We start from the raw sequence: 13,348 nt of genomic DNA on the forward strand, positions 1-13,348 counted from the left end.
TCTCCCAAGGGTTATTAATCCATTTATTAGGTGATTGTCTCAATTCTTTAACTTATACTTCCATCAGCACAGTTTCTTTCAACAGAGTTAGAAAATCATTGATATTCAGTTCAGAGAGGATTTCCACTTTCTTGTGACACATTTCCTTGCTACAGCTAGTATGGTACAAAGAAGATAATGATCCTTGTTGTTCATTACAAAACTTTCATTAATATTTGGGAGAACTAATGTCTTTGTTAGAACAAATGAATCCGTATAAATGGCTTGAAAAATGTACTAATCTCTTCTCAATATTTCTTAATGCATGTGCAGTCATAAAATATATGTGACCAATTAGCTTTACAATTTAATTAACATCTCCAGCATATAACATTTTTAGACAAATTAAATTAATCTATTCTATTGGGGGTATAACAAGCTCTATGCAGAAATTTCCAAGTGAAAATCTTACAAATTTGTAGGTTAGAAGTTAACTTAACAGAGTGAAGATTAGTTTTATTTTCAATTGATAAATTTATTGAATGTTTTTTAATGATGAAATTCTAGTAATTTTGATTGGGAGCCGCTTTATAATTTATTACAATTTTATATAATCTTGATGTTAAATTTGTCCAATTGATATCATTATATAATACTTCATGAATGTAACATATAACTGTAGGCATAGATTTAAAGGAGAAATTATCAATTTTTCTGCAGAACTTGTCCATAAGTTTGAATATTGTTAACAACTAACCAGTTTACGCATGAGAAATCATACATAGATTAATTGTTGAATATTGAAAACCTTCAAGTTCTCTATACAGTGGTGCCAACATGCAACATTTTATGTTTACCAAGTATTTAGAGTGTTTATGTGAGTTTTATTTAAAAAAAAATAGTAGAACTGAAGGGGACTAATAATTCCAACCATAACTTTATAACAGTATTGTTATTAATAAAACCTCTAAATAGATTGTAAATGTAATTTGTGTAATTTAAGTTGATAGGTTTAAGCGTATTATACTGTAAATTAATACAAAGAATATGCCAAAATTTATTGTTTTGTTCATTTAAAATAAGATTTTAGATAATTTATTTTTTATTTAGAAAGATAATAAGATGCAGAGATTTCCATGCTGAAGAAAAGTTTGGGTCTATCCAGTTTATAATTATTTTAAATATAGAGGCTTTAATGTAGGTCTCTATCTGGAAAATTAATTCCTCCTAATTTCCCAAGGTCTTATATGATTTACTAAGGCTATTCTGTTTCTTTTTGGGAACCAGAGACAATTTCTAAGAATTTTATTTATTTCCTTTAGAAGACTCTTATTTGAAATCATGGGGATAGCTTGTGCAATATAATTCATTTTTGGGAGTAGGATTAATTGCAATCTATCCTCAAATTTTAAATATAATTTATTCCGTTTTTCAAAATAAGATTTTAAAGTGTTCACAATATTATTATAATTTGTAATTAAAGTTAAATTTATATTTTCACATAATATCCCTAAATAGTTTATGGAGGAAACCTGTTTTCCAATTATTTGGCTTATGTTTAAAAAAAGAACCATTTTTTGTTTAATAACATGAATTTGGACTTAGATTTGTGGCATGTAAACCAGAAATATGATAAAAGTTATCAATTTGTGAGTCTAATTCAAGTAATGAATCATCAGAAATAGTTAGAGTAATAGTTAGAGTAAGAAGCATGTCATCAGCAAAGAGCATTATGTTGGAGCTAAACTGATGATGTATGTAGTATGTGTGTATATTTATGTCTTTGATTTTTGGATCATAACGTATTACAAAAGAAAAGAGTTCTATGGCTAGAGAAAATAAAATAGGGGACATGGGACAGCCCTGTTTTCTACCTATGGTGATTTCAATGGCTTCTGATGTGAAAGGACCTAATTATACATAAGCAAAATTATTTTTATAAATATGTTTTATTAAAGTAATAAATTGTAGAGGAAAATCATAAATTTCCAGAACTTTAAAAAGAAAATCCCAGTTTAGTGAATCAAAGGCTGTTTCAATATCCAGAGCAATTATAAGGGCTTCTTGATTGTCTGTATTTAAAATATCAATTGTAGTTAGTATTCTTTGTATGTTATCATGGCTATGTCTATTACAAATAAATCCAGTTTGATCTTCACTAATGATATGCACCAATGTTTTTTTAATTCTATTAACCAAGGTGGACATGAGGATTTTATAATCATTGTTGAGTAATGAGATTGGTCTATAAGAACTACATTGTTTAGGGTATATATTTTCCTTTATAATAGGAGTAATTAGTGAGTACCTACATGAAGGTGGAACTATATTTTGTGAATGTATTTCATTAAGGGTTTTATGTAATACTGATATTGCTGAAGTTGGGAATAATTTATATAATTCCACAATAATTCTACCAATACCAGATGCTTTATTGTTTTTACTCTCTTTGATTTTTTCAGTTATTTCTTTAAGAGAAATTTGTTTATAAATATCTATTTTTAGTTTCACTGGTAAATTCTTTATTTTAGAAGAGAATAAGTCCAAGTCTAAAGTATTGTGATATGTGTTATTATTTCTATAATGTACTGCATAGTGATATTTGAAAGCATCAAGAATTTTGCTTATGTCTGAAACTTTTTTTGTTATTTTTCCCTTCATGAATAATATTTATGATATTATTTTCAGTGGATTGTCTTTGTATTCTCATTACTAGGTTATGTATATATTTTGGTGAAGCAGAATATGAATTAAGTTTTAATTTTTCAAGAACCAAATTAGTTTTGTGATTTAGAATTTCATTGTATTTTTTTATTTAATTCACAATTTCCTTTTAAGTCAATAGTATTGATTTCTATTAGCTGTTTTTGAATATTAGCTAAATCAGACTCCCATTGTTTTGTTTTATTATTAAACCATGTGATAGTTTTGCCATATTAGTATTCAAAAATACTGTATTTTGGAGTCTAACCAGGGTTTAAATTGTTTTAATTTTGTAATATAAGCTGGGATTCTTTTTCTAATAGTTAGTCTCTTGACATCTATTTGACATTTAAGAATGGGTGAATAAAATTTGAAAGGGAGCAAGGAATTATAGAAAATTTGATTATTTCCATACTTAAGACTTGTAATATAAAGGTTTTATCAGTTCTTGTTTGAGTGTTAAATCTATGGTCACAATGGGAATACCATAGTGAATTATCCTCTTTGAGTCTAATCTATTAGATTTAAATGATCAGCCAATTTCTTAAGAGCTTTCCCAATAGGAGTAAGACAAAAAGGTATTTTATTAGTGGTCTCAGAGTTATCCAAAATACAACTGAAGTCTCATCCTATTATCAAGTTGCCCTTATATACTTTATTAATAAGATCTATGTGTTTTTTGACTGTTCCTACCCCTACGCCTGGAAACCAATATACGTTTACTAATGTCCATATTCTGTTGTTAAATCTTACTATTACAATTGCTAAAAGTCTGTCATTATCTTCATAGTTATAAATGACTTCAGGATTAGTAATATTTTTCCTCCATAGTATTAAGACTCCACTGGTTTTATTTTTATAAGAATAATGAGATAATTTTAGATATTCATTTGGATTACACATGTAATTATCATTGGTTTTAAAATGAGATTCTTGGAAAAAACTACTTGCACTTTATTAAATATTAAATATCTTAGTAAATTTAATTTTTTCCTCGGGTTATTCAGACCATTAATGCTTAGAGAAAGCAAGGTGAAATCCATCAAATCTGTCTGTATTTGAAGAGTATTTGCATTTGAAGTATGTTCAAGTTTCTTTTATTGCTCAAATTCTGTGTAACTATTTTTATAGATTTTAAGCATTAGAGCTAAGCTAAGTTTTCTTTCAAGAAGACTTTAATTGAAGGCAAGGTCAATAAAAAGAAAATGGCAATAGAAGAAAGAGGTAGATAAAACCAAATAAATGAATAATCAAAAATTCAAAGGATCCCTCTGACAAGCATGGAGTGAAAAACACTTCTAATTTGAAAGAACAAAAATGTTCAAGCAGATTAACCCTAATTTCTAACAGTAGATGCAAAGAAATGATTATCTTAATCTCCATATTAGAGTTCCTAGAGATATGATGTTTTCAAGTGAGATAAAAGGCTATAATAAAATCAAATATCAGATAAATTAACATTAAGTAGAATTATAGTGTGGAGATTTTGATTACTATTGTTAAAAGATAAAAGAGAAGAAAAAATATTACATTTTCAAACTTAAGAAGGACAGAATGGCTTCAAGCTGAGTCATAACCTTATGTACATCTTTGACTCTAACTTGAATATGCATCTTGTGTACCAATACAACCACAACACTCAAATAAAATAGTTAATATGCAACAACCAACAGCATATATGATTTTAGTAATAGCAAAGCAGCAAGGAATTATTGTTTCAAGATAAGAATGGCTATTAATTCAAGTTCAAACCAATGAGAAAAGATGTAATGTACTGACCCAACTTATTCACAAAGCACTTTCCAATTTTCATTGCATTCATTTTATTTGAGAATCTTAAGAGTTTAATTCAAACAAATAAGCATTTACTTCTAATAACTTCTAAAGAGATAAAGAGATTAAATTAGAATCACAAGATTTTAACTTGTAGCATTTTGTTGAACAAATACTTTGAACATCAGAAGTCTATTACAAACAATACTAAACTATAAGTAATCATAAACATTGACATTTATATTTATATTAGCACCAAATTTTTAGGTTACAACTAGCATTCACGATGTGGGTGCCAACAATAAAAAAAACTACATTCGTATATCTTATTACTTTGGATGAGTAGTGCTTGATTGTAACTATCTATCAAATGAAGAAGCAAAAGGTGACATATAAAAACTGATTTTGTATATCATGTTGTTTGAATGTACATTACAATAGGTAAATACAGGATGAACATCTGTTTGGAAGATTAGCATTGTACCCATTAAGAGACAGGTGCTGTCTATCAATTTAAGTATCCTTACTTTCTTTTTATTCCTTTTCTCTTTTTCTCTCCTTCCCCAATTCTATTTTTCTCCCTTCCTTCCTTTAAACAGCAGCAAAGGAGGTACATGAGTGAATGTACATATCTCATAATTTCTCAATGGAAGAGCTTCATGTATACTTTTACTTTGTTAAGTTCACATTAGTACATTCAAGGGGACACTGAGTTTGCTTGTGCTGCATATAAACTTTTCATAATAAATAATGCATGCATAAAATTTAAAATAAACCATTGTAAATATTTGAAGAAAGTCTCTCAGTCTCTGAGTAAATGTGCCAACATCACATTAATACACTATAAGTCTAGTGGATTATTAAATGTATATTTGAGACTTTACATGAAGTATAATAAAATGTCTCTACTTAAAGTATATACATTGAAATTGGAATGGTTGGTCTGTATGTATACCTGGTTTGTGTTGTTGAAAGACTAACTGCTGTGTGTCTCTTTAAAGACTAAAACAAAATTAAATATTCTCCCTTTCTTCTTTTCTTTTTTTTTTTTTGAGTAAAGATTGGGAAGGTCTTCAGATAGGAAGCTATATGGATGTGTATGTCAGATTTGGTGAGTAATTGCTAATATGTTTGTTTCCCCCAACAGGAATTGGTAAGTTTATTATAAAGAACGTAAGGTCATCTGTTCACCAGTGGGGTCAGTGATCTCAATATTCGCTATTCAATCACTTAGGCAACAGTGATCGGCAAACACTAGACAAAAAAAAAAGTGAAGTGAAACCTGAAGGAATTTATAAGACAATAATAATTTTATTATAGAAGAAGTGAGTATGTATGGAAAAAATGTTTCCATGATTAATGATCTGCATTCAGACAGCATGACTTGCAGTGACAACTTGAATAGGCACAAGTGTCTGCCAGCGAGTAAATGGAATTCAAATGTGTAACCCTCACAATAACAGCACCATACATGCAGAACAAACTGCGCTCATGAAATTTACTAAAATGCCAAGAAACACACAGCAAGCAATAGAAAAAGGAGACAAGGCTATTTCTATGACAACGGAATATAAACAGAGCCAACCAACTGTGCAATAAGATGGATGACAGGACTACATTTTATTTAAAATCATTGGGGAGGGTATGAATAAACTGTTTACTTGGTGTGCGACCACTATATAGACAGTTTAAATTAACTAAGAAGTGTATTGTGCTAGCTACAGTATCTCATAAATACGACTGTAACCCTGCTAGATAATAGATCTGTAATGTTTACTCTGAGGTAAAGACGAGACTGTATCTGCGAGGCAAAAAGCTTCAAACAAGCATACAAGTGTTTGCAGATAAAGAAAAACAGTAAACTGTCAATTAGAATGTTGAAATGGCAAAAAAGAATATGCTTATTTTATTTAAAACAAAGAAACTATTAAATATTTAAAGCTGTAAACTATCAAAGAAATGTTTATTTAAAGCAAACCTTTATATGGGAATGACCCATTTTCTCCTATTACTTAAAAGAAAAAGAATATGCTTACTTTAACAGTTTACTACATTATTAGTTGTAAGCAAAAGTAAGCTAATGTAGTGTCATGTGCACTTGCAAAGAATTAAACAATATTATAGAAAAAGAAAAAAAAACAGGGATTTCTGCTACACAATAAACTAGTTGAACAAAATTTGAAGCAGTAAAGCAAAGCTTCATATGATGCTAATAGATAGTTGGTATTAACATAAATCAAATACAAAGAAGTTTGTGAAAATAAATAAAATGTACATATTTTTTATTTATATGAGTATGAAGAACTCATATCTTAGTTGATGCTTTGAGAGATTTGGTGGTTTCTATGTTTTTTAGTTCAGTTTTTAGCTTTTTTCTTCCTCACATCAGACCAGGTATTCTTCCCAGATGATCTTTATAAAGTAGAAGTAAAAGTCCATTTCCTCAGGAATTGTGATTATATTATTTTTTATACGTTTTTTGATGAATGAAGAAGCTTCCTCAAAGTTGTTGAACGTTCTCATGTCATTTGAGTAAAAATTTCTGATTTTTTCCAGGTAAACAAGTTGTACTTTAATTTTATTTTGTTTCTCTTGAGGTGTAGTCATTATCAAATCTTATCTGATTTTGCTTGTAAGTTAAGGGACTTTTCCTCCAGGCTGATTTAAGTATAAGTTCTTTGTCCAAATAGGATATAAATTTAACTATAATAGATCTTGGTGAAGCATCAGGTGAGGAAGATATAGATTTTCCTATGGCTCTGTGTGCTCTCTCTATCCCATTATATAAACCTTCTTTTAAGTCAAGTATTTCAGGCAGTCAAGGATTTAAAAATAATAGGATATTCTCACCTTCAGTTTTCTCTGGGAGACCAAATATTCTTATATTATTTCTCCTTTTCCTGTTTTCCAGATAGTCTATTTTGTTGATTAACCAGTTGTTTTGTTATAGAAGAAAATCACACTGACTCTCTTCTTCTTGGAGTCTCCCATCTATGTCATTTAGAGAAGTTTCAATATCCATTATTCCAGTTTGTTGTTGCTGCAGTATTTCCTTAAGAACATCAGTTTGATTTTTCAGTTTTCCTCGAGGTTTTCTAAATTGTCTGTGAATTTGTCCATTTCAAAGACAGTTCATGTAGGGTAGTTAACATCAGTTGAATTTCCTTTTTTAGTGTAGTTTCAGAATGGGAATTCTTTGAGCTGTTCATTTCCACACATATAAGGTGATCTCCAGGTTATTTTGACAGGACAATTTCAGTGGATTTCCTTCAGTTTTGATATTTCTGTAGAACAGAGGTTCCTTAATAAGATTATTCTAATTTTGTAAAAAAAATGATTATTTTCCTGTATTCTGGTAGTAGTTTGTGGAGCTCTAAAAAGATACTGCTGTCAGTTGGCCATCTAGGCTCCACCCTAGAATGTATCAGTTCTGTGCTTTATTAAGTAAGCAACTGATTGAAACAGAATTGTCCTGGCCAGTTTGATGCTACAAGGAGGAGTTCTATTCCTTCTGTTCTTGTACTGTGATGCACCTTTCATATGAAATGTTCTGAATGGTCTGCATACGGTCCCATACTGGTTATATTTAACTGACAATGCATTTTTTTTGTCAGCACACCCTTGTATGGAATCCAGATCCAGAAATTGGAGATAAGGAGATTCAGCTTGGATGCAAACAGGTGTAAACCATGAACAGACACAGTTCCTTAAAAAGTATAAAAGATGATTTGACCCAACATCTACTTGTGGTAATCAGAAAGATCCCTGGTTCATGGAATTCTTAAGATCTTCTGTTGGACAAGTACTACAAATGCCTCAAGCTGTGAATTTAGTTTTGCTGCTAGGACTTAAGTCATCAAAATTAGCCTTCACAGGAGTAGAAATGGCCAACCCTGTTTGCCGATGAACCACATGACTGTAATGACTGCAAACTCCCTGGAATTAGGTGTAACTGTAACGCTAACATGGCACAAGGGACAGCCATCATCTGCACCAGACTGGCTTGTTTTGTCTTCTGCTTCCTAGCCAAGAAGTTCCGGAATCAGCACTGCTGTCAGCTTATCTCCCAAGGATTAACCAGTACATGTGTTGTCAGTCTATGTCTGTTTTTTATTGGTCACTAAAATCAATGTAAATTTGCTATATACTTTACTGCTTATTTGTTACTTTTTCAAATTATTCCATATATATTGTAATTTTCTGTTGCTATGAAAGTCTCTATAATCTATATACATTTTTAATTTTGGTATCTGTTTCTGGAGATTTTCTCCCTTGGCCTCTGGTGAAAATGGGCACTTACCCAGTCAGACTTTCCAGGTAAGCAAATGTCAAATAAATAAATAAAAACTCCATAAATACATTTAAAAAGTGAGTGCCAGCACTGGAATTCCTTGATGAGTGTGTGGACCACTGGAAGAATACAGCTCAAGGTCCAGTTATAACTGCTGTCTCAGGATCTTCAGGTTCCACTGTACAATTTCTACATGCAACCTGACACTTAGCATTATGAGGACAGATGATTACATGTAACACAGGGCTCCAAGGAAACGTGCAGAAAGAAGTTCTTTGTTAGCAACTCCCTGTTCTGAAACAGGAAGACAGCGCAGCCTTTTTCATCTAAAACGGCAGCCCAGAAAGATCGTTTGGTGTGAAGGATTAAGCTGAATTTCTGTGTATTCTGTAAGATCCCTAGGTTCCAAAAGTATATAGCACAGTTAGGTTCCAGGCTTGTAGCATCTTCCGTACAGAGGGAGCTTTGATCAAGCAATTAGTCAAAGAAAGTAAAATGTGAACTCACTTCATGTACTTGGTATGTACCCTGATTCTAAAGGTGAACTGTCAAAAAAATACACTTTTAATTGACATATCACAGCTTGATTCTTTAGAATTGGCTGAGTGGCCTATAGAAAAAGTTATATAAGTTGCAGAATTAGATGTCCTTCATGTCCATTGTAGCAAAAAGGCATTCTTTAATAACAAATGAGGTACAGATTGAATTGACATGTTAAATGTGTTTATTACCACAAATCTGTTTTGAAATGTCCAGTGTGTACTAATTGGTCATCCTTCTTTGGTATTAGAAATAATTTTTATGAAGTACAGTATTTCCTCTCCAGCATGGGAACAGTTTGGATTGTCCTTCATTCCAGCTAGTGTTTTATAAAAAATAGTGTGCGGTGCAGCTGGTCACTCTTGGACTCAGAAGAATGCATTTGAAAGGAGGAGAAGTATCAAATTTTATTATGTTACGAGAGGACACTACCTCTTTTTACCATCTATCTGCTATCAAGTCTTTGAAGCATGTCCCAAAATGACATTCAAAGAGGCTGCACTTTTTTAAACCAATAAATCTTAACTAGTAAGACATAATTATTTTCTCCAACTACAGATCAAATCATGAAACAATGTAAACAAATAAAAAAAATTCAGCGACTCGGTGAGCATTAAAATAAAAAAAATGTATGAATATACACAACATTAAGTTTAATTCATAAGGATACAAGTGGAACAGAAGGTGTTAAGAACATAATTCCTCACAATAGCTTAAACCAAAAATCACCTCATTAGACACAATGTAAAAAATGTATTACAGTAGCTTAATCCTGATTGACTAGACACTAGAACCATGGTAACCATTTATTAAAACATTTTTGTGTGTGGTCTTTGTCAAGCTTTTACATGAAAACTGGTTGGATCTGCAAAGACTGCAATTTTATTATAGTTGGAGCTAGCCTGAATTTCCAACATTTGTGCATAAACATCTTTGCAAGAAAGTAATTAGGCTCAGTAGTCCCCTCTCATATTCTTCATAATCATGGAACAGCACATTTCAAAAAAGAAATAAATTAATGGTAGAGCTAATATCTTTCTAGAAAATCCCCCAAACCAGTATATGACATAACTCCTTGTTATACTGAAATAATACAGGACAATCAAAATAGATGCACCCATTTCTTCCTTTCCCACTTTTTTCACTATTACATCTCTAATATAAACCACCTATAATGGGAAACGTGCTGTAATTCAAGTAAATCAATGTCTATTCAAAAATCCAGAATGTCCTAGATTTTGTGACACACTATGGGAATATACATTCAAGTCCACCCTTCATTAGATAACACAGTAGTTGAGGTCATCCCCTTTTACTTCCTTCCTTGAGACATTCATTGGTTCTGTGTAATGTCTTTAACCACTACTTATTAATCCTTAGCTGAAAGACATTTCTAAGTATCACCTATCGATATTACTAGTTAAGGTCTATTCAAGGGTTTAACTTTGATCTCTTAGTTACTCATTGAAAAAATTAAACTCAAATAATTAAGTCTATCTCTATTATCTACATCACTGAAAAAATTATACTTCAGTAATTAAGTCTATCGCTATCATTTACATTAAAGTCTTTTCCTATCCTGTTGTCTTAACTGATCCTAAGAGCACAGTCACATCTTTTTTTTTCCATTAGTGCCAGAGTACATTTCACTGCTGCATGTATCCTTCACCAACACCTACAGGAGTGTATCATATTCAAGATCCTTACATTTATTACCTCTGCGTTCTTGACATTGGATGAATACTATCCATGCACCTACAGCCCCTGGCTGTTGGGATCTCAAAGATCTATATGGAAAAAGAAAAGGCATACAGGGAGAAGGCCCAGCTGTTGGGATCCTCAAGATCCAAAAAAAAAAAAATATATATATATATATATATATATATAGAGTAATTCCCCAGCATATAGAATAAACTGTCCTACTTATACACATAGCTCTCCAAAATACATAAAAGTATTTTAATTAGCTTCCTCTGAAATTTGAAAGTCATGTTACATCAACATCCATTTTCTTTCAAGTGGAATGATTTATATCATGTTATCTTAGGCCTCCTCTTTCCACAGAAAGTTAAGTATGAATCTAATGCTTTCATTAAATAAAAAAATAAAAAAAATGTTGGTATAGGAAACACTTCTTTGATAGCTTATCTTGATGCAAACAAAGAGAACTGAACATTCTTATTTAGATGGACAATAAGATTTTGACAAAACAGGAAAAGTCAATATATGATGCCAAGTGTGTTTCCTGAGCTATGAACCTGAATAACGATCTTCTCTGCCATAACTGCACTTCCTGATAAGCTTGTCCAGCTTTTCTACAGTCTGAGCACTTCTATCAGGTTCAGCATAACTCCCCAAACTCATATAAGATGGAAAGCCTAATACTAGGGTATCTTCATCTCTGTTGTTGAAGCCCCAGTGGGATTTACCTCATTTATAATCACTGGATCATGCCCCCCAAGTCTGATGAATTGGATGGGGTGCACAACCTCTTTTACCTCCTACTTCTTTTCACCCCAGAGTCATAAGTATTCAGATGAGATCAGAAGACATTATTTTGTTCGATCTTCATCTCAGTATGAATTATTCTGTAAATTTTTATACTCAACATTTATAGGTTGCCCTTTGTCCATGTGTGTCTGCAACCATCTAGTCATTCTCTGGTCTTAAGCGATAAGCAAAGGATACGTTTCCCCCAGTACATAACATTTTAGTCAGCTAAAAAAATAAATAAATAAATAAATACATAAATAAAGTGAAGGTTTTGGACAGTCCAGTAAAACAGTGAATAATTCTGATGCAACAGGGAAAGAGACTGTGGACTAAATATTCACTGTGGTTCGATCAGTTAAAGCCACGGAAGCTCCCATGTCAATAACTGATATTTGATAACTGATGTTTGGCAGGCGTTTGGCAGGAGAACCCCATTTTTTTTTTTCAAAACCTGAAGTCCTTTATCTTAATGGCCTGGGTTTCTGGGACCAAAATAGACATTAATTTGGTGTTGTTGCAGAATCAGCCTCTCCAATAGAACCGTCTTTCAGAATAATTTCAGGGTAAAACAAATAGGCAACAAAAAGGAAATCCTGACTCAGGAGGGGAAGGACACACTTTCTGCTTCCTCCATTGATACAAAACTTTGCAAGATAAGAAAACAGATTGCATGGGCATCAGGCATTGAGCTGTTTCACACCACTTACCAGATATGAGTAAATCATTTTAATCTCTACTATCCTCCTGTCATTGTTTCTTTACCTGCTTGAGGAGAACACCACTTTAAGAAAAAAACTGGCTTATTATATTTGATGAAAGGCCTAAACTTTCTAGCTCATCTCAATAATTTATAAATCCTGTACAATATTCACATGCATCCCGAAATGAAAAAGACAATGCAGTGATTATCTTTATGAGGCATCTCCCTACCACAATAACATTTGTTGACATTTTTTTCTTCTATATGTATAATTAGACTTGCAAAAATAATGCACTAGACAAGGCTCACAGTTAAGTCAATAATCAGTTAATAAACGAATAGAGCTGTTCAAGAACAAAGGATACATCTGTAAACATCATGCTTCATATTTGTCAAGGAAGCAACTGGTAGAGTGATAAAGTGAGGTAGTATGTCATTCATTTAAGTAACAAAACAGAAATATGATGACAAAGTCTTATGTTATCTTTTACATTTGGGATTCATGCATATAGACATGGAATGGATAGATACCTGCAGCATGTTGCAATATCTGCACTCCCCTCCCTCATCAATGACACTTATGCTGAATCTTTGAAAAGAAAATGAACGGTTCAGGAAAGTATTAGAAAGAAAGAAGTGGACGAGAAACAGGGCTGAAATGGCAGCATTGCTATTAATACAAAAACCTAAATAATTAAATAAATAAATAGACAAATACATAAATAAATAAATAAATAAATAAATACATAAATAAATAACATTAATGTTTATGTTAATGTACGTAATTAACTAATTTCAATTTGATATCCAGGTAAGTGGACTGATCATTTGAACTTTTTCTACAAAAACCTGGGCCCAGTGGGCAACAA

The 13,348-nt window shown here is 31.7% G+C and overlaps 1 protein-coding gene across 2 annotated transcripts in view; it reads right to left on the reverse strand.

The window, feature by feature from the left end:
- CD164L2 (CD164 molecule like 2) overlaps positions 1-13,348 on the reverse strand; it is a 489,059-nt gene that overhangs the window by 336,991 nt on the left and 138,720 nt on the right. The gene's annotated exons all lie outside the window — the stretch shown is intronic.

This window comes from Protopterus annectens, chromosome 1.part1 (genome assembly GCF_019279795.1).
Source record: "Protopterus annectens isolate FY-2018-M chromosome 1.part1, PAN1.0, whole genome shotgun sequence".
Classification (NCBI taxonomy): Eukaryota; Metazoa; Chordata; order Ceratodontiformes; family Protopteridae; genus Protopterus; species Protopterus annectens.